At 45.0% G+C, this 27,027-nt stretch overlaps 1 long non-coding RNA gene across 1 annotated transcript; it reads right to left on the bottom strand.

Annotated features, from left to right (window-relative positions):
- Nucleotides 1-18: 18 nt before the first annotated feature.
- Nucleotides 19-26,461, bottom strand: LOC106843831 (uncharacterized). The gene is made up of 3 exons (XR_011498605.1): nucleotides 19,315-26,461; nucleotides 17,540-17,899; nucleotides 19-12,698 (listed from the first exon to the last, which is right to left on the bottom strand). It is a non-coding gene; the product is annotated as an uncharacterized lncRNA (long non-coding RNA).
- Between the last annotated feature and the right edge of the window lie 566 nt (nucleotides 26,462-27,027).

Genomic DNA, 27,027 nt, shown 5'->3' with positions numbered 1-27,027 from the left:
TTTGTTGGAACTGTTTGTCAGGTAGATTGTTTATTTCTGTTTCATTTGTTTTTTTTTCTGGGGTTTTGTCCTGTTCCCTTACTTGAAATATATTCCTTTGCCTCCTCATTTTGAGTCTTTCTCTGTGTGTATATCTATGTATTAGGTAGGTTAACCACATCTCCTGATCTTGGAGAGGTGGCCTTATGTAAGAGATGACTTATGAGGCCCAGCATTGTGCTTCCCTCTTGTCACCAGTTCCAAATGTTCCAGGAGTGACCCCTGTGTGGGCTATGTGTGTCCTTCTGTTGTGGCAGGGTTGCTCTTCCTTCAGGTGCCCAGGGAGGCCAGGCTGTCCTCCTGGTCAGCTGGTTGTAATGCTTAGCTGCATGTGGCTGCTATGGAACTTCAGTCACTTTATTGAGCATGGGCAGCTCCAGCACAGTTGGCGGCAAGGTCTAATAGCACATTCCTGTTGCAGTTTTTCTGTTAAGTGAGTTGGCCCCCAGTGTGGCTGGTTGCTAGGCTCAGGGGCTTACAACTGCTGTAGGCCTCCAGCCTGCAAGGCCTTTGTCATATTTCTCTGTACTGTAGCCGCATGGGGATTACCCTAGGCACAGGAATATGCAATTGTTTCAAGCTTTGGAGTGTGGGGCCAATCCCCTATGTGGCGTTTGAGAAGCACAAGTCTTCTGCAGCTGACAGGCCCCACTACCTACAGGGCCACACACACTGTCGACTCAGTCTTTCCCTGTGCCTGCACCCCAACCACCTTAAGTGGACCCAGACACCCCATTACAGAGGTCCCACACACTCCACCAATGCCCCACACACTCCACCTGCTCCTCACACACACTCTGCCCTGCAGAGAGGGACCCACTCACCTGGCTGCAGAACATCCACACACCCCATCTGTGCAGGCTGAAAAGTTGCCCAAGGGCTTTCTCTTGCATGGGACCAGTGGTGGGCTGCCTTCCCTGGCTGAGTGGATTAAATTGGTGCTCTAGTGGGTGGGGCAGACCTTGGGCTAACAGGCCAGGGGAAGAACTCCAATGGCATCTGCCAGCATCAGTGTCAGCACACCTGTACTAGATCATAATAAGGGCTGCCACCAATGTCTCAGTCCCTGGGGAGGTCTCACCTTTCACTAAGATGTGCCCAGGTCCTATCAAGTGAGTCTCTTTCTGCTAAAGGACTGTGCACCTTTCTTTCTAGTGGTCTTACTTGCATTCTGAAATGGGTAAATTTGTGCATGGGCCCTTTAAGAGCCAGATTTTTTTTTCCCTTATGTCCCATAGCTTCTCTCGGGGTATTCCCCACTGTTGTTAGTAACCAGAGAAACGAGATATTATGACACTTGTCTTGGTTATATTGAGTCCTAAAGCTGCTTATAGTGGTAATATTCTCCAACTCAGATGCCAGGGAAGGCAGTGTACATTAGGATTGCTCCTGGGAGGCCGTGAAGCACCACTGCTTGTGAAGGTAGATCTTTTCTCTACAGAAATGAATTTCTGCCTCTTCCACCTCAGTCAGCACTGTCCCTTGTTGTGGGGTTCTTTCTATCCACTTTTCAGTTCTTTCTCAGGGGTAATTGTTCCAGGAGTAGTTGTAAATTTGTTGTGTGTGTCAGGAAGTGAGTTCAGAGTCTGCCTATGCTGCCATGTTGACACCAACTCCCCCTTTTGGGTTCTGATGGCAATATTCCTCATTTATAAACTTTACTTCCAAATTAAAATCAACAAGCAGTCCCATTAGTTCTGTCAGAGACTCCTGCACTAAAGAAACTTTGGCAACCTCTTTTTATGCTTCCTGGAGTCTCTGGACCACTTCTGATGCCATCAGTTGTCCAAAGGCCTCTGATGCAAGCTCAAGGCAGCTCTGTGGTTCTGGAAGAGTCAGACTCTCCAGGCCTGAAGTTATTCCTAGGACTGAAGTTAACAGACACCCTCATTATGTCCCCCAGTGATTCAGTTATTTCATTTATGAAAGATAAAGCTTTAGAATTTCTGCTGGACAATTTGGCTACATATCTCATGGATTAATTATGAATATTTCTCATACACAAATTAGTGACATGTCCAACGAACCATTCACCAACATTCTTAAACAGGTATCTCCTCTTCTATTGAAGGAGGTTCTTATTTTTACTGCACAAGATTGCTCCAGTTGAGCTTGAACTGGCAGAAGAAAAGAGGATGAAATACAGAATGAGCATTACCCACAGGATTGATAGATAGTTAAACCAGAGATAAAAAAAATGAAATGATTAGGGAAAAGGTCCAACTGCTTAACCTCGTCACACAATCCCGGGACCTGAAGTCTTGGAACCCCAGTCTTGTCCTCACCTTAGGTCATCTCAGAATGAGGTGGGAGAGGTAAGTGAACTCTCCCAGAGGGTTGAGTTCAGGAAGATTGCAGGAAAGAGAACCAGAGCAACTGCCTCTTTGAAAATCCATCCTCGGTAACAACAGAACCAAGAATTGGAAGACTTAAGATTGTTAAAATGTCTATGCTACCCAATGTGATCTACATATTTAATGCAATCCATATTAAAATCAAAGTGGCATATTTTGCAGAAAGGGAAAAAAATCATCATCAAGTTCATATGGTATCTCCAGGAACCCTGAGGAGCCAAAGAATATGGAAAAAGAGCAAAGTTGGGGGCTTTCACTTCCTAAATTCAAAACACTTTACAAAGCTACAGTAAATATGGTGTGGTGCTGGCGTAAAGAAAGAAATTTAGACCCAGGGAACAGAATAGAGAGCCCAGAAATAAACTCTACTGTATATGGTCTTTGAGAAGAGTGCCAAGACCACTCAACTGGGAAAGGTGAGACTGTTCAACAAAAAGTGTTGGGAATGTTGGATATCCACATGCAACATAAGGAAGTTGGACCCTTAGCTTACACCATGTACAAAAATTAACTCAGATTGGATTAATGTCTAAATATAAGACCCAAAACTATTACATTCACAGAAGAAAACACAGGGAGAAAGCTCCTGACATTGGATTTGGCAATGATGTCTTAAGTATGACCCCAAAAGCTCAGGGAACAAAAGCAAAATAGAGAAGTGGGATTACATCAAGCTTAAAAACTATTGGTCATTAAAGGAAGCAATCAACTGAGTGAAAAAGGAACCTATGAAATGGAAAAATGTATTTGTAAATCATAAATGTGTTAAGGGGTTAATATCTAGAATATATAAAGAAGCCCTACAATTCAACAACTCTAACAGACTAATGATGTGGCCAAGGAAATAGTCAATGCTGTTCATAAACCAGATGTTTAATTTCTAGTTGAGAGGCTGCCTGTATCTGTAGTGGGCATGATGGCTCCAGTTCTGTATAACCAGTTTGTCATCAAAACTTTAAAAGCTGGGGGCTGGCTCAGTGGCACAGCAGTTAAGTGCGCACGTTCCGCTTCGGTGGCCCGGGGTTTGCCGGTTTGGATCCTGGGTGCGGACATAGCACTGCTTGGCACACCATGCTGTGGTAGGTGTCCCACATATAAAGTGGAGGAAGATGGGCAAGGATGTTAGCTCAGGGCCAGTCTTCCTCAGCAAAGAGAGGAGGACTGGCAGCAGTTAGCTCAGGGCTAATCTTCCTCCAAAAAAAAAAAAAAACAACGTTAAAAGCTGTATCACTTTTTTTTCAAGATGATGAGTCGCAAACCAAAAGCAATGATTGTGGTTTAATTACTACTTACAAAATGAGCACAGTAGCTACACAAATGAAACAACTTGAAATGTTTAAAAGACAAAAGCACATCTGGAAGTAATATTTCTGGTTCCACAACATTGTGAATGTACTTAATGCCAATGAATTATACACTGCAAAATGGTCAAAATGGCATACTTTATTTATGTTATTTTACCACAATAAAAATAAAGTTAAGAGAAAAAAGGGGAACGGGCCCTCTTTACTGCAATAGGCTTGAAACTTACAACCTAATAGAGAATAAAAGATTCAAGAGAACCTGGCAGTTGGAGTGTGATACTGGTTAATGGAAGTTTGAGAAGACAAACCCTAATGCCAATCTCTAGATTCTTGTGTAGTTGGGAAAACTGTGAGGGAAATAATGGGAATGACCATGAATTCAGGAATCGTCACTTCTAGGTTCAAGGTAGGAGCTTGTGGCCAGGACTGGACCCAGAGGCACTTCTGAAGCTGACAATGAACTAGTTCCTGACTTGGGTGGTTACTCAGGTGTTAGCTGTTATATTTTGCTAATTTATGCTTATCTGGTATGAACTTTCTCATACTTTCTAAATAAACTAGCTTATAAGGTAATGTTCATGGTTTTGTTTCATAATCATCTTGTCTTTAAACATATAACTGCCCTATCTTTAATACAAATAATAGTTTTACAAAAATATATTCATAAATTTTAGGTAAATGACACTATATTGCTCCTTCTAATTAATGAAGGCATCTATTGAAATTAGATTATATGGCCCTTTCAAAAGATAGAATAATCCTAGCTCCTTAAAAATACAACACTCAGTTTTTTAATTTTATTTTTTTGAGGAAGATTAGCTGCCAATCCTCTTCTTTTTGTTGAGGAAGACTGGCCCTGAGCTAACATCCGTGCCCGTCTTCCTCTACATTATATGTGGGATGCCTGCTACAGCATGGCTTGACCAGTAATGCCATGTCTGCAACCAGGATCAGAACCGGTGAACCCTGGGGCGCCGAAGCAGAACGTGTGAATTTAACCGCTGCGCCACCAGGTGGCGCCAAAACACTCAGTTTTTTAAGAGTAATGAGATTGCCCTTATCGAAATTGAAATGAACATATCTCCTTATTAACAGTAAAGATATTGACCTTTGAAAAGTATAGCATGCTTTTAAAAGTATGATGACATTTTCCTTTCAAAAAATCCAGATCATGTCCCATAGACACTCAATGATCCTACCTTTAACAAATTCTGCCTTTAATCAGTTTCATGAGAAAGTGTAAAAACCTTGTAGTAATGACAATGTGAGATATAAGACCACGCACGTCAACTTGGGTGTATCTCAGAGACACGATATTCAGTGAAAAGAGGCCAGACGCTAATCCATGGGTCTAACATATTTTAATGTGTGTGTGTTTGTGCAGATAAGGGAAAGACTAGTCTCACTGTTTCACAAGGTCACAGTTATGTGACAACACTACTGTAAGTCTCTATTTCCTCTCTGTAAAAGCACCATGAGAACTGTGTGCCTCTCTCAGGGTTGCCACAGAGATGATGTGAGGAAAGGCATAGAAAGCCAGGAGGGTGGACCCTCCACAGGGACCCTGGTGTTCCTCTTGCAGAGAACATTACCCAGATTTGATTCCTCTGTCTCTCCTGTGCACAAATTTATCATCTCTTATCATGACTGGAGTTTATAAAGTTTACAGGTCCCTCATCGCGTCAGACATGGAGCAATTTTAAGTTTGGGATGTTTTGTTACAGAGTAACAGATATCAGGAATTAGGCACATCCTGCATGATTCCTACAAGACGACAGGGCTGGAATCATCACATTTTACAGACGGTGAAATTGAAGTGACTGCACTCAATTCACAGCATACAGTTGATCACAGATGAGTCAATCCTTTTTCTGAACAACAAACACATTCTGTACAGGTTTATAGTGGCTGTAGGGGACACAAAATTAAATATGAGAGGCAGTCACTGGCCTTGGGGAGCTGATGTTTTAGTGAAGGAGAGGCAATCAAGGTAAGTTAATAAGCCGTAGTACAGATGGCGGTAAGTCCTCTAAAGGAAAATAAAGTGAGTGGATGTGACAGGAAGTGGCTGGGTTGGGAAGTCTTTCTATTTTACATAGTGGAAAACCCCTTAGCAAGGTGACATTTGAGAGGGGGCTAAAATAAGAGAGAGAGGGTCGTGAATGTCTCTGGGGGAAGATTATTTAGGGAGAGGGAGCAGCCAGTGAAAAGGCCCTCGGGCAAGAGCTTGCTTGGCATGTTTGAGGGTCAGGAAGCCACTGTGACCACAACAGATGGGATGACGAGGATGACATGAGAGTGTAGGCAGGGACTAGGTTGTGCAGGACAGTGCTCCTCAAAGGGTGATCTGCAAGGAGAAGGAGCCAAGAGCTTGGGCCATAAAGTAGACCAACTACATTACTAAGTTCTCTGTTTATTTCAGCCGACACTTTCTTCATTGCAAGACTTTCTCCACCAAAGCACTGAGTTAGTTGACCTTCTGGTGGAAACTCCCTGTCTAGTTGCCAATCAGCACTGTGAGTAGCACTAAGCTGGGCTTATCTGCTGTGGTGAGGACATTAGATTTTTGTATTATTGAAATGTGAGCAACAGGAGGGCTTAGATCAGAAAAAGGATAATCTCTTTGGGCTTTAAAAGAATTCATCTCTGAGGATTCAGAAATTCTACTGTGAGGAGATAGATAAGAGAAGGTGGGACAAGGAGGCAGCAGGAAGACTACGTAGGAGACTATCACAATAACCCCATATAAGGGAGGTAGTGGTTTGGACCTGAGTGTTTGGATTCGATTTACATTCTGTAGGTGGACTGTAGAATTTGTATGTGGGTTAGAGATTAGTGTGAGAGCAATAGAGGCATCAAGGATAATGCCAAGATTTTCTACCTGAGCCCCGGGAAGGATGGAGTTGACCCTGACTGAGAAGAGGAATACTCTGGGAGGATCAGGTTGGGCAGTGGGGGAATAAAGATCTTGTTTGTGGACATGTTATTTTGGAGATGCCCCATGATAACCATGATAGACACTCCAGATTGACTTAACACATTCTTTTTCAACCCTTTTGATTCAACTCTTCAAATCTTTTTCAAAAACACATGACCGCCTCATAAGCTGAGGACAGCAGCTCCTGGAATCTCTGACAGCAGATCACATTGTGGTAGAGGAAAGTGGTTCTTGTGAGATGCAGGTGGAGCATCTCCCAGAGCTCAGGGCAATGGAACCAGTGGGTAGCAGGCTTGTCTCTACCAGAGACACTGCATAGGTTCTGTCGCACCAGCACAGGGTTTTGATTTCCCAGTTTTTTTAGCCAGGAAGTAGAGAGAGCTTCCTTAGTGAGCCAACCCTCCAATCTTGCCTTTGGAGATCTTCTGGAAGCTGTAACTAGAGTCTGATTCCAAATAGATAAGTAAAAATAAAATTGTTAAATAAGTAGTAGTTCTCTAAAAAATAAATGAAGGCATGGAATTTATGGACTGATGATGACAGTGGGTCATGAACCAAGGATTCTAATTTTTCAATTCTGTGCTCCTGATGTAAAAAAAAAAAAAAAATAGAGAGAACATGCCAGTGCCAGTCCTCACCATGTGTCATAAGGATGAAGACCTAAGACTTTTGGGCTTCTTGGAAGAATCTTAATCAGGTGTGTAAGGCTTGTCCAGAGGGGCCATATTGTTTTGATGTGAATGACCTACAACCCCAAGGAGATTTTAACTTGTTGTTAGCCCACTGCAACCAAACGATGAAATTATTATTCTGTTCCTGATATTCACACTGTGAGCAAAACTAGTCCTGGCTCCCTCCTCTTGGATGTTCTCTTTCTTGTACTTATGACAACACTGGATTTGGCTGTGATGACCTCTGTGTCTCTCTGTGTTCTGTTCAAAATGATCACAGAAAGGTCCTGGCTTCTCCTGTCTGGGCCACACTGAGGAGATCTACCCCAAACAATATCAACTCCTCTGAATGGAGCCAAAGCCATCTCTGAATAACATGCTCTGAGGCTACTTACTGATTTTTCAATTTCAGGCATTATCTAAGGTCATCCCTCCTGGAAGATGAGGACTCAGCTCCTTTCTTCCTCGTCACTATAGCATACTCCCTTCCCATCCACCTCTCTCCAGGGTTTTCCAAAGGCAACATTCACTGTGGACTTAATTGTCTACTTAATGCTATTCACATTTGAGCCAGTTAGCTGTGATTTCTTTGTTTCCCCTTGGATAGTGGAGTCCAAAACTTGAATCTCTGAAGCACATCATGTCTGGAGAATCTTCCCTCTGCGAGCTACAGAGGTGTGAGGTGGCAGGGGACATTTAGAGACATCTCATGACACAAATAGAGTAGAAAAAGCCAAATTCCTCCACGTCTCTCTTCCCAACCTTCCAGGTTACCCTGTGGTAGTACTTCCATCTGGTGGCAAAATTTCAAAGTACACCAGTCAATGGTATCAAGCTTTTTTTTCCCAAAGGGAGCCAGTCCACACATGGTCACTCCCAGAGGCAGAACGAGCTTCATAAATCGCAGGAGTCAATGTATTGTGAAAATCAGGGCACCTTGTTCAAAAATCATGAAGAATTTCAAGATGTCAAAAATAACATTAACCCTACCACAGGCCCTTCTAAGTGACTGAACAGATTGTGAGCCCACGAGGGTGGATCTGCCTAGGAGAGTAAATGGATATTTTCATCCTCCAAGTCAATTCCATGCCAAACTCGTCATAAAAAATGTACAGACCTACAGCTAATATTGTACTGAATGTTGAGAACTATAAGCTTTCCTGCTAATGATGAACAAGAAATAGCAAGTATTCTGAATGCCTTAATGTGACACTTGTGCTCCAAAGGTGGAAGTGGTTGCCTGCTGATATTGATAGTCACAGACAATGACATCAATGATGGAATAAGCTCTAGTAATCAATGCTTTAAGCAAAGTATGAGAGTTCCATGGGGTGTAGGGCCATCCACATCTGTGACCATTCAGGGATCTGCTACATATGGGAAAGTTTTAGGGCTCCAGTATTCTGGGGCATGCTGGGTACACTCTCCAGAGTAAAGGACAAGTTCCTGCATGTGTACCTCCATCCAGCCCACGTTAGATGGATGAAAGCTGTTTTGTGAAGCCTCTGATAGAAGCTACTAAGATAATTCCATGTAGATTCCTAGGGTTCTGGAGCAAGGCAATGCCTTTTATAGCAACATAAAAGGAGCTCATGACATGCTCCTAGGTCTCAGGAGAGACAGAGTGTGTGAACATGGGACATAATGTGACCAGAAAGCAGAATGCTTCATCATGACCTGGGTTCTATCACAACCAACAACATAAGGTCAGGTGGGGAGAGCAGATGCATCAGAAATGGAAGTGGTACACACTGGATTAGATGAGGACAAGTACCCAGACCATCATGGCACTCCTCACTGACACCTGTCACCAGCTCTCACCTATTGGCTCACAGGAAGTTCACTCTGATTAGTCAACAAAGAGGAAAAGTCTCTACACACTCCAACTTCATTCTGCCCCCAATCCATACCCTCATATCTGCCAGTCCCTTACCTATCCCCAGGCTCCCATTTATCCTTACACACACACAAATCCCCTGAGGACATGGCTCACTTGTTGACTCAGCTGAAGCAGGTCTCAGTGTACAAGGATGAGATATGGCTTTTCTACAGTGCTCCCAGGCTTTGAGAGCAACCTGAACATGTCTCAACAAGTCATAACAGGAGACGAGAAAACTCTGGCTCTCAATTTCGTCCTCACTGCCACCCTGGCCCTGCTTTTTATCACCTTCCCCCAGGCTCCATTCCAGATCCCTTTTCTAGTCTGACTACCTCGTGGTCAAACTCCCTTCTTGATCTGATTCCCCAGATGCCCTTAGCACAAGTCTTCTGTGCTCATGGTGTCCTATGTCCTCTAATCTTTCATCACATTCCAAATTCTTAGCCCCCACTGGATGCTCAGCTCCCTCTCTCCATTCTCCTCTGTCTCATGTCTCCTTCAGCCTGTACATCTGACAGTCCCTCTTGTCCCCAGTATGAGGGCATGAATCTGAGTCTTCAAGAAATCTTATCCTTTTCCCCAACCCTATGTCTCACCCCTCACACTCATCCAAGTTGGGAAGGATGGCACCCTCAACTTCACTGCACCAGCTCCAGTTGCTTCCCCCAAAAAGGTAGAACAGCCTCTCATTCTGAAAACTCACCCTATCCTAGGGTGCCCAAAATATCCCTCTTGCGTGGTCCCACTAGATCCCAGATCATGCCTAATACCCCAAAACCCCATGCACGTGTTACTGCTTCTCATACAGATTCTATGTACACCCCATGCCTCCATGCAACCCCTCTATGTCCATCTCTGCTTACCCACAGTCCACACCACCATTGGTCTCCAAGGATACAGCCAAATAGCCCAGACACAAAAATGAGCAGGAAAAGAAACAGAACCAGAATGTAGATTCTATTTAGCATTTCCCAGGTTTTGTCTGTGGACTCTCCTTATAATAGGCACGTGGAGTTTGTAAAAATAACAAAGAAAGCAAGGAAATGAGGACATAGATGTCTGGCCTGAGCCCGAGGCTGGAGAGGACCCCAGACAGGATGGTCCTGTGTGGATGTGGGTGTCACTGATCTGGCAGGACCTGCTTGTCTACTGGAGGTGTTGCATTTTAAAAGACAGAATATCTTTAGAAATCTTCATGATCTTTTCCCTTGAAGACAAGATGAAAAGGTGTGTGGAATGAGGACACTGTTGGAGTTACAACCAGTGTGGTGAGTCTCCTTCCTTGTCTCTATCAAGCCATTGGATGTTACCTCACAATACTTCCCAGATCTTGGGGACAAAGGCCAGGTAGAAGCCAAACTGGGACCACAGAAGGTTTTGGGCAATAGGGTCATCTGCTGTGGATGCCAAGTCATAAAGGAGGGAGGTCATAAAGTTTGGAAATGTTCATTTGGAGGATTGTAGCCAGATAAGGAAAGAAATTTGAGGATTTGAAAACATGATAAGGATTGACACTGTGTGCAGGATGACAGGATCAGCTAATTACAGGTAGGTAATGTCAAAGTAAAATTTGTGCCAGATAAAGTTAAAGAGGCAGAGAGACTTTATTCAAGACTAATGCAACAGAGGAAGAGAGGTTGAACTCAATCCCTGAAATGAAAGGCTGCAGAGGTGTTAAGATCAGGTAGAGGAAAGTTGAGGCCATTTGTGTTTGCTAATCAGCCTTACTGAAAAGAAGAGTAAAAGTTCTCATAATTCCTGTAATTTTACATCCTGATTGTAAAAGGACCAACTGACGTTAGGCTCCTGCCCTTGCCCACAGATTGGGAGGTAGGAGGAAGATCTTCCAGGAGGGTTATATTTCAAAAGGATGGGCCCAGGCTCTTGAGAAAGACATTCCTTGAAATCTAAAATTGGCAAGAAAATTTTAAGGAGACATATATATATTTCAAAAGGGCAGAGGAAGAATCTGAAATTATGGATTGCAGTTACATTTCTAAAGGAAATGTTCTAAGAAAATGGAGGCCGGGGGCCTACTGTCAGGAAGAACTGTCTGAAGTTTAGTGATCTGAGGGGAACATTAGGCCTCTAGTTCATAAGAAAACTGCTTTCTGCACAGTAGGAGGGAAAAGCAACTACATCTCTATCAGGCAAGACCCAGTCTGCATCTCCATCAGTTCCCTGCAACTTATAAAGAGGTGCAAAACAGCAGACAGTGAATGGGGCCAGAATCTGATCATCAGAAGGCTGTGTTTGCTGAGGTTTTCCATGGAAATAAAACATTTCTCTAACAGGTGCTTCCCTTTTCATCAAAGATCATCTCCAAGAAAGAGTGTTCTTGATCCTAAAACATGACTGCTCTCGCTCAATTTGACCTGATTATTTACATAGGTGCAGTGGGATTGCAGACTCACCACAGTTTCTTCTAATCCGGTTTTCCTAAGGAACCTCATATGGGGATTTTAACAGCCTTTTGACATTAAGAAGCCTGGACATCAGTACTCACCTGCAGTCTCTATGGCTTTGAGCGATGTCCTCTTTTCTCCAGATCTCCAAAATACCCATCGAGGCATCCTAAGCTCCTTAAAATGTGGGGTCATATCTCATCCCATGGGCATCACTCTCAACTAGTAAAAGAAGTGGTTGTACCATCAAGGTTTCCAATGATATTCTAATAACAAGGATGGCAGAGTCTTACTGAATCTACATAAATAAATGTATTGTCATGAAAATAAGAATACCTGAGAAGATGTTAGGAATTCTTTGGAGGAATCAGAAAGAGAGTAAAAGATCAATGTTGTACCTGCAATGTTTACCTCCTATCAATTCCTGTTGTCCCTGTCACAGTCCAGGTGCCATCCACACCTCTCCCTGGAGGAGGGATAGAGCCGTGATTCCTGAGGGCTTATCATGGGCTCCCAGCACTTGTTGCACAGCCACTGCCCGCCCTTTCACTGTGGAGATGGTACAACTGAGACCAACAAGAGCTGGGATCTGGAGTGGAATGTGACCTTAAGCCAACAATAATGACAACGTCAGTGCACATTTCTGAGCATTTATGGACTCAATGCAAGTCTTCTAAGGACTTTCCATCTTCATCATCAATTATTCACAACAACTCTACTTAAAAAGCACATTAGAAATGATATTTTATAGATAAGAAAAAAAATTTATTCGAGTTGATAACATAGAGAAGGGTAAGAGAGCCACAGGGTCAGACTCATATTTTACATCCAGTCTGTGGAGGTCACTTTTGCAGGACCCTACAAGGTTTGACGCTTCACACTGGTAACCCCCAGCTTCCTCCTTCCTGATGATGTGTGTGGTGAGGGTGCTGTTGTCCTGGCACAGCTTCATCTTCTCTGTGAGCTCTAAACTCTGGTCATTGGAGAATCACTGGATGGAGATCCCGGTAACATTTGTGAGGCAGGTCAGGACCACAAGGTCCTTATGTTCTGTGACTGGGGTCCTTATGTCCTATGCTGACTCAGATGGAGGGCTTTTACACTGGCTCTGTGGAGAAAGAGAGGAAGTGACAGACTGAGTGTGGGCCTGGGCCCTGGGGCCATGCTCCTCACTTAGAGATCTCAGCCACTTATGGAGCGCCAGTAAGCTCTGTAAAGATGGTCCAAAGGATGGCCCTGACACCTGCAGAACAATGAGTGTCTTTGTTCAGGTGATGATGTATAAGGAGATGGCCACACCACCCCTTTGATCCCCAGATTACCCCAGGGTTACCCCTGAACTGTCCCCCTGGACATCTCTATAGTTTCAGGTCCAGAATCCTCTTCTCATCCCACATGTTATACAACCTCATTATCAAGTGGAACTTTTCTCTCATAGCTTTCACGGATTATTCCTAGAACTTTCTTTGACTTCAGAAAAGAACAGGCCACATTCACTATATGCACTTCCGTTTGTGTTGGGAAAGGTAGGCTCGCCAGCTCTGTCCATCTCTGGGGCCAAGGGAATGTTACATAAAATGAGAAGGTATTTTATTCTTGTTAAATAATTTATTAGGGACTGGGGATGGCCCCGGCCAGTCTTCACAACCTTGGGACCTGAAAAGCTTCTAATTTAAAGGATTTCTCAATCTGAACTGGACATTAATTTCCAGGTCTGTAGATTGAATATCACAGTGAAGGAAATCTCTAAACAAAAGTAGTTACAGTTTTATCAAAAGACAGGCACTGTTAGGAAGAGAACGAAACTACTCAATATGACAAAGATCATAAATGAAAAGCCCATAGCTAACATCAAACTCGGTGAAACACAGAAAACTTTTCTCTAAGATCATGAATAAGAAAGGATGCTGTTTTCAGTACGTCTGTTCTACATAGTAGATGGGTCTTAGCCAGAAAAATGAGGCAAGAAGAAGAAATAAAAGGCATCCAAATTGGAAAGAAAGAAAAAAATGATCTCTTTTAGCAGAAGGCATACTCTTATATGTTGAAAACCCTAAAGCTTTTACCCCCCACACAAAAATTGTTAGAACTAATAAAGTAATTCAGTAAAATTACAGGAGACAAATGAACACTCAAAATCACTTACATTTTTAAAGAATAAAAATGAATAATCCAAAAAAAAACTAAGACACTTCTATTTACAATAGCATCAAAAAGATAAAATAGTGAGGAATAAACTTAACCAGGGAGGTGAAACATGTGTACAGTGAAAACCACCAAATATTCTGAAGGAACTTACAGAACACACAAATAATGGAAAGATATCCATGTTCATGGATGGGAAGAATCAGTGTTGTTAAGATGCCAAAATACTCCTAACTATCTACATATTTTATCTAATCCCTATCAAAATCCCAATGAAATTTTTGCAGAAATAGAAAAACCTAACCTAAAATTCAAGAGACCCTGAATAGTTAAAACAGTCTTTAGAAGGAGAACAAAATTGGAGGACTCTCACTTTCTGGTTTCAAAACTAACCACCAGGACTAAATAAGTAAAACAGTGTGGCACTGACATAAAGACAAACCTAGATCATGGAATACAATAGAGATCCAGAAATAAAGCCTTGATTATATGATCAGATGATTTTGACAAGGGAGCCAAGATCATTCAATGGAGAAAGGACACTAATGTTCTTAGAAAACTGGATATCCACACGCAGAAGAATGAAGCTGAATCATTGCCTTCCACCATACACAAAAATTAACTCAAAACGGATCAAATCCTGAAGTAAGACCTAAAACTCTTAGAAGAAAATGTAGGGGGAAAGCTTTGAGATTGGACTTGACAATGATTTCTTGATTATGACATATAAAATAGGCAAAAAAAAGAAAAAATAGGTAACTTGGACTTTGTCAAAATAGAAAAATTTCAGTTCATTAAAAGATACAATCAAAAGACTGAAATATGACCTGTGAAATGGGGGAAAATAATTTGTAAATTATATATCAATAAAGGGTCAATATCCAGAATATACAAAGAACTCCTAAACTCAACAACAAACCAAATAACCTGAATGAAAAATAGGCAAAGCACTTGAATAAACATTTTTCCAAAGAAGAAATACAAATGGCCAATAAGCACATGAAAAAATGCTCAACATTACTAATCATAAGGGAAATACAAATAAAAACTGTAATCAGATAATCCCTCATATCTATTAGAATGGCTACTATCAAAAAAACAAAAAACAAGTTCTGGGGAAGATATGGAGAAATTGCAAGCCTTGTGCGTTGTTGGCAGGGAGGTAAAATGACACAGCTACTGTGGAAATTGGTATGGCAATTATTCAAAAACTTTTATACAGAATACCATATGACCTATTACTTCCAGGATCTGACTGTTGATTGACCACATGTAGGTGGTGTTCTGAGTCTCAAGTTCTCATTAACACTACAGGGTCCTTATGCTCCACGGGGTTGGGGTTGTTGCTTGTGATGACAAGTCTGGGTAAATCTGCTGTGCAGATTAACAGAGAGACCATTACCCTGTATGATACCGCGAATCCTCCCAGGAATCTTCAATCAAAGTTGGCATCTCTTACATCTCAGCCAACCCAAATCCATAAAAGAGTAAGGTAGGTTTGTGTATATGAAGACAAATGCATGAAGATCAGAGCGCTCAGAGAGTGTAAGGCTGCATGCTCTATGTCTGGGAGAAAGCACGGACTTTCTCAAGTGTCAATATGTTAGCAGAGTTTAGAAAAGATGGAGGAGGAGAATCAGAGACCACCAGAACACCCCAACCAACCCTCCACGCGTTTCCTTGTACTTCAGTGTCCATCTGACTGCGTGGCCATTCCTTCTCACTGCGCACACCTCCATCACTCAGTAAGCTGTGTGTTCTCTGAGGCACCATTTTCAAGGTTCTCCTAGAGATGGGTAATGATGGATTTGGAGTTTTAGTACAAATAACACATGAGGACCAGGAGCAAGCATGGCAGTCAGGTGGGTACTCAGGGATCAGGGAAAAGATGTGGATCTGATCTAGGTGACTGTAATTGACATGAGCCAGTGACCCAATAAATGATAGAGTCCAAGGAATTATCCAGAAAAGAGTGAGGGGACAGGAAGGAGCTTCCTGGCTTTGGCAGCAGAACCTGATCTCTGTCCTCAGTCTTTAAGGTCTTTTCTGTCTCTGCTGAGGGCAGGTGTGGACATATGAAAATGCAGAAGAGTGACTGATGGAAAGCGGGGAGCTTGAACTTGCTGCAAATATGGCCCTCATAGACCATTTGTGTTTGGTGATTATGTGATAGGAATTTGATGAGAAGTTAAAATTCTTCTATATGGGAAGTTATGATTAATACTCCAGGCTCTCAGACCAATTTCAGGAAGGCCTATTTCTCTAGAGAGCAGTAAAAGACTTGACCATGGGCCTCAGCCCCTGGAGGGTAAGGCAACCTGTCCTGTGTGGCCAGAAGTTCCAGGACTCTGCATCCAGGTTCCAGTCTCTGAAGAGATTTTGCATCATTCATTTATTCATTCATTCATTTATTCACCATTCATTCCTTCCTCCATCTGAAGCAAATGAGAGTTTGTTACACATGGGCCAGGTGCTGGCTGCAGGTGAATAGTGCGGAGTGAGATGTCAATGTCTTTCCCTTATCCTCCAGTGGGAGTGACACCAACACATCAAGAAAGTAACTGATTTCAATTCCAGTGCAGGGAGGTTGGGTCAGCCACCTGAGACGGCAGCCTAGACATTCCTGCACTGACTTTGATGGTTGATGCAGGTAATTTAGTTCTAGAGTAAACTTGCATGAATTCTCCATTTGCTCTCACTCCCCAGACCAGACTCTCTCCCTCTGAGCTGGGGACAACTAAGAAGAAAGGATATGGAATGACAGTTGGTCTTGAGGTCCACAAACACCTAACACGGCCCCTGTTGAAGCAGAGGATGGGACAGTGGCTGCAGACAGTCCTCCTGTCTGCTGCTCATGATCTATTTTACCTTGGTTCAGGGACTTTATCTCCCTTTGCCTCATTTCTCCTCAATGAAGTAGGATAAATATTTGACCGACAGGTTGTCAGTGAATGACCTTTAAATATTCATAGTCCCTGACTTAAATCTTGCCAGAGAGGAGCTTCCCCTATGAATGGCATCTGTTATTGTTTGATTACAAGAGATAATTCCCCTGGGCCTGATCCCTGATGGATGAAGAGCTGCCAGCAGCATCTTCTCTCCTCTGGTCCTCTGCTGGGGGCATTGACCTTACTCTGGAGTGTCCTAAGTCCTCCAGGGATGTCAGCTAATGGCCTAGGGACCTTGTCCATCTGTGCTCTCCATGCTGAGTTTCAGGTGAAGGATCAGGTTCTGCCCCTGCCCAGATGTGGCTCTTAGGGCTCAGCCCTGGCTGGTGACCATCTCAGAAGCCTTGGGACTCAGGCAGCCAGGAAATCATTTCTCCCAGTCAGCTTTGCCCATGAAGCCAAAACCCAACCCTGGCACAGGCTCCCCACGGTCATTGGAGTCAGGAGCCCTGGGACAGGTGTCTGGGCAAGGTCTTCCTGAGCTGGGCTTCTCTGTGAGAATCCCAGGAAGCCTCTCAGCAGGGCCCTGACAGAGCCCTGCAGGGTCTTTCTCAGGGCCATGATCCCAGGGATTGTCCCACGGGGCCAGACTGAGATTGATCTCCTTCTACTAAGTTACTCTCATCATCTGTTTGTTTTCTCTGCAGGGAATAGCTGCAGGGTCTGGATCCTAGGAAAGGAAATCCACTATTTTAATGTTTGTCTCCACTGTGTATATCCTGCACTAAATGCTGAAATCCACACAGGGGACATAATGCAGAGGGGAATGTACGCACAGGCCAGGTCTGTCAATCTTGTGTGTGTGAAGTAGAATTCACCCATCCCAACACCCAGAGGTCAGAGAGGAATCACTCACTGTATATGTGGAGCTGTCCAAGTCCCATATCAATTAGGAAATTTCTTTTTACAACTTCTAGGGTGTAATATCCTGTGTCCTCCTGGGTGGCATTCTGGAACAGCAAGGATCCATCAGCGTATATTTTCTGTCGACCATTGTATCCAGGCCCTGAAGTAATTTTTGATGTATGTATTGCATATGATAGAATGTGAAGTTTGGGTTCTACTCTGTCACCTTTATACCACATATAGGCGGAAAGATTTTGAGGCAGATTGGTGACAAGGAGAATAACATCGGTCCCTACAACAGCTTTGGATGGCACTGATTCAATGTTGAATCCAGCAGTGGTGGGTGGGTTCCAGATGGTTGAGAGTAAGACTAGGAGGGAAGAGAGAGAGATCAATCAATGTTTAGACCTTGTTGAAATTAATAATAATAATAAGTTTTCACATATTGAGGTATATGGGGAAGCTATTCTGGTTTAAATCTGATTCTGAGTAAAACTTGTTTTTCCCAGAGCAGCCTGACTTATGACCCTCTGCCCATGCACTGCACATCTGCTTCAAACATTTTCCAAAGCAAAGAATGCACTCTGTAAAGACAGTGATGAGTGTCTCCCTTTTATGACTCCGATACCAGTACCTCTTTGATGATAATCTTTCTTCCAAGAGAACCAAGGACATGTTGACCTGCTGCGTACGTGCTAAACATCTCCTTGTGACTTAAAAAAAATGTTCTCCTGTCATACTTGATATATGTTCTTTGTTCTGAAATGGTATATAACCATGCTGTAAACCATGGTTCCCTGGAGTGTTTTCTTCCCTGGGGAATCGAACACCTTCAGGTTAGTCCTCACATAGGCTTGTTAAATATCTCTCTAATCTGCAGATTGGTTATTGATTATTTGTTTTGACCACCTACGTATTGTGATGGAAAGATGAGTCCCTGGGTCCCAAGCAGGTGTCTTCATCTCTTAGACTTGGTGCACGTTCATGTGTCTGTGTGTCTCTTGCTGGTCAAGGTGAGCAGCCTGACTGCCATTACTGCAGCCCCTTTGAACTTGGTATTACCTCTCTTCCTAATACTCTCCCCAGGTGTCTGCTTGGCTCACTCCCTCACTGCCCTTGAGCCCTGATCCCTCTCAGGAGCATCCTTGGGAGATGCCTTCCCTGACAAACTGCTCTAAAGACTTCCGTCTTCACTTTATGACCTTTCCCTGGTCTGTTCCCTTCATGACACTGGTCATATCCTAACATCACATTCTAGATCTCTTTGCTTATCTGTCCTCCTACCCAAGGAATGTGAGCTCCTGAGGGCAGGGACTTGTCTGATCTTGTTGTTCCCTCAGTGCCTGGAAGAGGCTGCAAAAACCTGTGGATGAATGAATGAGTTTTCCCAGAGCCCTCCACTTCCTAGTATTTATTTGTCAATATCTGAAGGTGGTAGGCAAGGACAATGTGTAGTGCTCCTGATTATGTTTTTTATTGTTGTTTTTGCGTCTCCTCACATAAATTATTATTTTCATCAGTTTTTAAAGTTCAAAACTTATTGATGAATAAGTTGGGAAATAAACAGTAACAGAGGTTTTACTGCGCTTCACCAATTCCAATTCACTGAGAATTTCCTGTTTCTGAGCCCTCTCCCCCTCATCCTACTCTGCTTCCATGTCCTCCCTCCTCAGGTCCAAACAGAGGTCCTCTGTCCCCTCTCAGAGCCCTGTCCTCCCCAGGAGACCCCAGCCAGTCTCTGTTCTCCCATCTCCCACCCACCCTCAGGGTATCATCCCCTCTCACCTGCCAGCAGGAGTCCTTGACAGGGGACATGACCTCTGTGGACAGAGGCTGAAGGAGTCTCCATGGTGTCTGCTGCCTGCTTTGTCACTTCCTCTGTGAGAAGAAGTTTGACTCCAGAAATGCTCACAAGCACTGTTGCCCAAACAGGTCAACTCTGCTGTCCTTCCTTCCCCTGCACTGGGCCTTCTCCCTGGGCAGAAGTCCTACCAAGTCACATGGGTTAGGGGCGGGGCCTCTGCCAAGGATCCTCCCTTTCTGTCCCCTCATCCCCGCCTCCCTCATCCCCTTCTTTCTCTTTCTCTTCTAACTACATTTCTGTTCCCTGGTAACTGCTGAATCCTCTGCCTTCTTTAGCAGTGATTCTCATCCATTTACACACACACACACACACACACACACACACACACACACCCTTGTTTGGACAAGCAGAAGCCTAGGGAGTCTCGTCCTGGGCAGTCCCCACAGGGTCCCAGTGCACAGTCACCCTCCCTACTCTAATCCCTGTCAGGCTTTTACCTTCAGAGCAGGAGCCCAGGGGCTACATGAGGAACTCTTGCCACAGGGAGTTCACCCCCACTGTGAATCAGAATCACCTGTGTAAGTTAATAAAGATGGTGAATGTCCAAGCGACACTTTAGAAAGGCTAATTTAGCAGCTTCCCTGATAACGTGGATGCCTGGCAGGCTGAGACTCCATGATGTGAGGGGTGGGGCAGCTTATCCCCTTTTCTTGTGCACAAGGAGGGTCTGCAGATCCTGCTAAAATGCAGATTCTGACCTGGCAGGGGAGGGGTGGACTTGAGAGTGTGCATCTAACAAGCTCTCAGATGATGCTGATCACACTGGCCTGCAGAGTACACTTTCAATGGCAAGGCTGAGGGAGAACCCTGTCCCCTAGGAGGATGAACCACCCACCCCAGCATTGGTCTCTGCTGTGTCCTGGCCTTGGGGTCTGTCAGCACCAAACAGAGACCCAGGAGTCCTCAAACCTGGAGGATTATTTGTGTTTGTGACCCAGAAACCCATCTGGGTACCAGAGTCTTCCCAGTGTCCTCAAGTGCTCTGGGAAGGTTGGACTTATTCCCACCAGGAAGGTCACAGAGATGACTCTTGGGGTAAAAAAGGGGCAAGCTGAGTGATGATCGCTGAGGGGACCTGCCCTTCATCTCCGGTGTCAACAGCCTGGACTCTGCTTCTAGGGACAGAGACCCAGTATGGGTGTCTAAGAAAGAGCTGAAGTTCCTGGGTGTGAAGGGGTAGGTTTCCTGCATGTCCTGGGTGAAAGGACAGTTGTGGTGGTAGGTCAGGTGGCGGTGGGCTCCCTGGTCCTTGGGGAAAGGTTTCGGGAGACCATCCCTCTCCATGTCTGTTGGCTGAGCTGTGGCTCAGAGCCTGTCCATGTGCCCCCTGACTATTTTGGGCCCCCCTGTCGTCTGCCTGGCTGACTTTCTTGTGGTCACCCTGCCTTCCCCATGGGTGGTGCCAGGCAGGGAGTGGAGAGCTGCACAGGGCCCTCTGACAGAGCAGAGTGCTCTGTGGCACTTAGAAGGGGAATGTGGGAGAGACCAGGCAGGGACCAGTTAGGACAAGACCAGAAGGACCTGTTGGACAGAGGGATGGAAATCAGGCTCCTTCTCTACCTCCTTAGCTAAAGCCATATTCATGAGTTAATTCCCTGCCAGTTGTCTGTGTGTCCCAATGTCACTCCCCAAAGGGCATGAGGAGACCTGCAGCCAATGTCAGGGGGTGTACCAGGGATACTGATCAGGCTTCAGAGGGTGTGAACTGGCCCTGAGCCCTGAACAGAGGTGGGCTCTGACCTCCAGGCTGAGAGACCTGTCTGCCAGGGTCCTGTCACTGTGGGTCCCAGGCTTCCCAGCTCCATCCCAGGGCAGGGTGAACCCAGCGAGAGGACAGACATTGTCCAGTGGATTACTGATCCAGTGTCTTGTGCTGCCTGGTGAATGTGCTGCCTTAGGAAGAGCTCTCTGCCCCCAAGGTTCAAAAGAAAGACCCGGTGAGTCATCTCTTGAGGTTTCAATGCACCCTAGGATATCTCAAGGCCTGAAGGGCTAGTCCCCAGAATGGCCTGTGTTTCTCCCATCACAACACTGGGGTGTTGCATCTGAGTTATCTGTGTCCCTGTTGTCATCTGCTCTAGTTCTCACAAGTCCCAGAACCTGGAGCAGCTCCACATAGAGACTCAACCAGGGGAGCCAATGGGTTTCTCTGTTAGGGAGGAGAGGCCCCGTGTGACCCTTATCCCCTCAGAGGTGGAAGCAAACACCGATCCAGGTTCTCCTGTCCCATCCTGGATGGGAAATTCTCCCTTGTTTTACCTGCCTCTATGGGCTAGTGAGATGTCTTCAGGGAACTACAACCAGGTGTCCCCACAGACCATGGGCCTTGGGGACAGGGAGTCACCCCCTGACTTCCTTTGTGATCGGAGTAGGGCTCCATCTTCCTCTGGTGGTAACTTTAGCTGAACAGAGTATCCAGAGTTTGTGTCAAGTCAGGTCTCTGTTAGGAGAAGAAGGACACAGGCTGCTGGCTGAGGGCCTCTGGGGAGAAGAGAATTCATTCATAAAGTAGAGATGGGGAGGAGTTGTGAATTTCTGGGCTGAATGGGGAATGATGCCTCTCTGTTAGGAGTTCCCGGTCACCCTCCTGACTCTACAAGGGGCAAAGTCCCATCTCTGAGACAGCCGTGTGTGCTTGCTTGCCTCCTCTCATGTTGATGCCAATGCCCCTGTGTCTACATGGGACATGCTCAGACCCGCAAGTGTCACATGGGGGTAACAAGCTGCTCATGTGGTTTCCCTCATCTATTTAACAGTGTTTGTTAAGCATCTGTTACTGCATACAGACAGGGATGGCTAGGTATCTGGCCTGGCTCAGGTCTCAACCTCACAGACATTGTGGCTGGAATGGAGGATTCTGTTCAGAGTCCCCCATGGGCCCAAGAAAGGGACCCAATGTGCCTATCTATCATCAGAGATTATTTGTGGTGGCCTGTACCCTGCCTCTGCCTCTGCCTCTGGCTCTCACTGCAGGTTCCTCATCAAACCTCTGTCTCTCATCCTAGCTCTTCCTGAGGCCTCAGCACCGCCTCCCTGGCACAGGAATCTGGATATTCTTGGGTGCCAAGCCAACCAAACCCTCCACCCATGTGATGCTCCTGGCATCTGAGAGAAGGGCCAGGTGATGAGATCAAAGTGTCTTGTGGGGAAGTACCTGCAAGCCTTGGGGCCCACCACCTGTGGGGACTGGTGGGTCTGTCTGGTGACATCTTGGAGGGTAGTTGCAGGGTCCAGGTACACCCAGGAACTGCTCATGAGAGATGAGCATTGAGTCAGTGCTTTCCACCAGGTGTTTGGCTTCTGGAATTTCCTCATGTCCCCGGAAGCAGCTGGAGGTAAAGAGCACAGGGTTCTGGTGATGGTTCAGATGGAGCCACAATGAGAGCTTGGGACTATCTGGCCATGGGCCTTGCACCTGCTTATCATTTCCTTGGGGACGTGGGGACATCAGGATACAAGGACAGCCCAAGCCACCTCTGCTGTCTTGAGGATCAGGGGAGCTCTGGCATTAGCTTGTCCTGCTGCTGGTTGCAGGTCGTAGGATCTGGGAGAGGGCCCAGGAGCAACCTCTAGTTTTGTATTTGACATTTAAAGGGAAAAAGTGGAGTCATTTCCACCAGGTCACAAAATTGTAGATAGCCTATTGACAGAAGGACACTCTTACATCATTGTGAAAATGAACCTAATGCACTGGATGCTCTTTTAAGGAAACATAAATAACTGTTTTACTTTTATCACTAACTGTGATGCATGTTTTATTCTCTAGTTCAGTATTAATGTCAGATTTTGTAGTTTATCACTTAAGGAAATGGTGAAAGCTGACCATGTTTCATGTTTTAGCATGATTTATTTTTGTCCATTTCTATTGGTCATCTCTGTGGAGAGAGTCACATTTCCCCCAAGTTGTTGGAAAGCATCTGACAACCAAAAAAGTGTCCCAATGCTTCTGAGTGATGATGATGGCAGTCAAGTGGAGGTCTGTTCAAGGTAGGTGAAGGGAAGTGTTTTTGAGAACTCTTCGCTCAAAATGAAGAGTAAAAGGCACCTCTTGGACCTATCACAATGTTGGGATGGAGGGATGGAAGAAGGACAGAAATAGAGGTCAGTAATTTAAGTATCAAATCCAAGAGTGGACAATAGATTCTGCCTAGAGTGAGAGCAGATGGGTGAATGGCAAGAACACTAAAAAGGACCCCACATTCACACACAATGAGGGATCATCAAAAGCGCTTATTTAGAGTGGATCCTGGGTTGTGTGGCAGGGTGCTGTCAGTCCACGGAGCTGGTATTGAGGCCCTGACATTGGCCAGTCTCTGACAAAATCCACTTTTTGAGTGTAAAATCATTCTTAAGGAATGATGCCAAAGTATGTGGTTCTGAAGAAAGAGAAAACTTCTATGATATAATTTTATTCTTAATAATGATAGACATGACTTTGCATTCATTGCTAAGCCATTTCTTAAGATAGTAAGAGCATCAGACTAGACTGTCTAACGACATGGCATATAGATTTATCATCACGTAGTTTTTCATTTCAATGTCTATAGTATCTCCCTCATCTGACTTTGCGGTACAACCCAGTGTGTCATTCTGACTTGTGGTTACACCCTTTGAAAAAACCCCAGTCTTCCAGATGGTGAACTACAGGCAGCCATAAGTTAATCACCCCTAAATATGCCTCCTTTTGAACCTGAATGTGCCCTTTGTCCAAGTTCAGCCCTAATCTCTTAGCTCCCCTGGCCCCTTTTTGCTCTTCTTCCAGCAGGTACAGTCCACTAGAGGGCACTCGTGCACCTCCTTGAGCTCCTATGGACATTTTTCCATCACCTGAGACAAACACAAATGTTTTTTACTGCCACAGCTCCCAGCCTTCAAATACTTCTTAGATTTGCTCTGGGTGAAGCCCCTGGGACAGACATCAGGGGCCCCAGGGAAGACCTTCCCATTGGAGATTGCGGCAGCATGGACTGGTGACTTGGAACCAACCCCAGGGCCCTAGACACTGGAGAGATGGATGATTCTAAGCACAGTTGGCAGTGAAGGCTGGACTCTCAGGGCCCAGATACCCATGCCCAGGTGTGGGCACTGGGGGCAACAGCCATGAACTTGTGGCTATGAAGGCTGTATCACTTAGGATTTGTGCACACAGGCCTTGGCAAGGCTGCTGTGGAATATTCCAGACTGGGCCTTCCACAGTAGGATACTGGTCCTCCCAGGTATTTCAAGAGTTTTTCTACTGGGAAGAATCAGAAGAAATCTTGTAGGGGAGGAAGACATTTCCTCTAACTGCTGTGGGTTCTTCTGGCCGGAGAACAAATTAAATTCACATGAGACAGAATAACAGGAGAAAGTTAAACAAAGCTTTATAACATGTTTACATGGGGGAGGCTCAGGCAACCTGAGTAACTCGCCAAAGTGGCTGAAGCCACCACTTTAAATATCACCTTCAGCTAAAGACAAAGGTGGATATGAGGGTGGGAGGAGTCGATCAGGGGAGATTACCACACAAGTACAGTAAACAAGAGTTAGGTTATTATGCAGACTTGAGTCCTTGCCTTCCACATTGATAAGAGTTTCTAGAGATAAGGTCATCCCTCCTTCCTGGTACAGAGAGGTAGACACCTTTACAGATGGAGATTTCCTTTACAATGTAAATGTCTCTTAACAAAGCATAAGTAAATTCTACTTTTCAGAGCTTCTTTCCTGTCTGCAGTTTTTAAAAGTAATCAGCCAAAAGTAATCCTCATGCCAAAGAGACGTATCTTGGGGTGGCCAATTCCAGTCCCCCACAATGTCATTCACTGTGGCACAGCTTCTTTCAGGGCCTGAGGGAGCAGGTGGTGTCTCGGCTTCACCATCAACTCCAAATCAGGACCCAGGACACTGGAAGTGTGAGGCCCTGTCCAACTCCAACTCTCAGGGCACCATTGCTGGGCTGTCTGTGGGTAAATTGGCCTCCTCTCCCTGCAGTGAAGGAAACGGACCCCAGAGTTCCCTCATGTAGGGTTGGACAATAAAGGGGCACAGGTGCTTTTGGGCAGGTGGAAGTGAGGAGAGGCTGTTACTCCTGCAGGGAGGAGGGATAGATGGTGGACAGACAGGAGTGCCCAGCCATTACAGCTGCTGAAGCTGAGTCATTTCCTCTGGAAATCCAGCCTTTTCCCTGCAAAGATTAAAGAACTTCCCAGTTCAGTGCTTCCGGCTGAGGCCCCTCTGTTCTGTTCCCTGAGCCAGTCCTACATCAACTCTCTGTTCCCATCACACTTGAGTAGCTCTGTTTGAGTGCCCAAATTTCTCAGTACACCCAGATCTTCAGAATGGTTATGGCCCCCTCTCCCCAGCAGTCTGGAGGCCATATCCTGCCTCCCTGGCCAGCTATGGGACCTGGCTCTCGGGCTCTATCACCGTGATTATCAATCATCTGCCAGGCTGTGGCAGCAGCTGAACAAAGGAGAGAGGCAGGGACAAATGTGAGCCACCCTGTGTGTCCGCAAGTGGATGTGTCAGGGAGGAACTGAGGAAATGACTGAGCTTCCTGCTAATTTATATGTGGGCAGTGCGGGCCCTGGAACTTAATAGAGAATGCATGGATATTTTCTTATTTCTTAGGACAGGCTTTTGTGTCTGGAATTATAGGAATCCCTTGATGTCATCCTCAACTTCAATCCCACCCATTTTGGTCACAGACTGAAAATATCCCACCCTAAAGCAGAGTTGGCCTTGGGGCTGAGGCACTGGCAGCCTGGGCCGGGACCCTCTTTATGCACAGCTCCTTCAGAGAGATGTGTTCTCTGTTGGGAATAGTGAGCCGCCCTCCCTGGACATTAGTACTCATCTCCCTGATGTCCTTTCTCCACTCCACAGACCTTCTACCCATCTGAGGCCCCAGCCTTCACCCCCAGTCTCATGTCAACCTTCAGGACAGCCTCTGAGCTGAACGCCCCAGGGACATCCTGTGGGTCATTTGCACTCCTTGCTCTGCTCCTGATGCTGCCTGGTGCTGTCTGAGATCCTGTAGGTTCCCTGAGGTGTGTGTGTATGATGGGCCTCTACACAATGTGAAATCTCAAGGTGAGAGAATTTGATTGTCATGTCACAAGTATTTATTTTAAATGAAAAGATTCATAGTTAGGACTTCTACGTCTAATAAATGAGGGCTCATGTTGCAGATTGGATCACTCTTAATCTTCCTGTTTCCTGATGTTAGAATGACACATTCATGCCCTTTACCTACACATTGCAGCTCTTCTCACTAGAAGGAGACGAAATCCCACCCCAGCCCCATTTATCTCAGGCTCGCCCATAAGCACATTGAGTCCAGGGATTTTCAAAAAGCTCCCCAGATAATCCTCAAGAAATCTGAGAATATGAGAAACATTTCCCTAAATAGTGTAATTTGCGAGATTCCATAAGAGATTGCTGCCATATTGTAGGTTACAGAGATTTGCAAATGGTGTCTCCTTATCCTAATCTATAAAACTAAACCAAAATACTCAAGAAATTATATAATCAGTTATGTAGGAGTACCAGGAGTCTTAGAGATAAAAATATTACCTGTGGCTCTAAACCTCTCTCAAAAAATAGCAGAAAACAATAATTGGGAAGTTACTCTTCCCCATTCTCCCACACTGGGC

The sequence above is a fragment of the Equus asinus genome, chromosome 26, assembly GCF_041296235.1.
Source record: "Equus asinus isolate D_3611 breed Donkey chromosome 26, EquAss-T2T_v2, whole genome shotgun sequence".
NCBI lineage: Eukaryota > Metazoa > Chordata > Mammalia > Perissodactyla > Equidae > Equus > Equus asinus.
The sequence above is the reverse complement of the archived record's forward strand: the minus strand, read 5'-3'. Positions and strand labels throughout refer to the sequence as shown.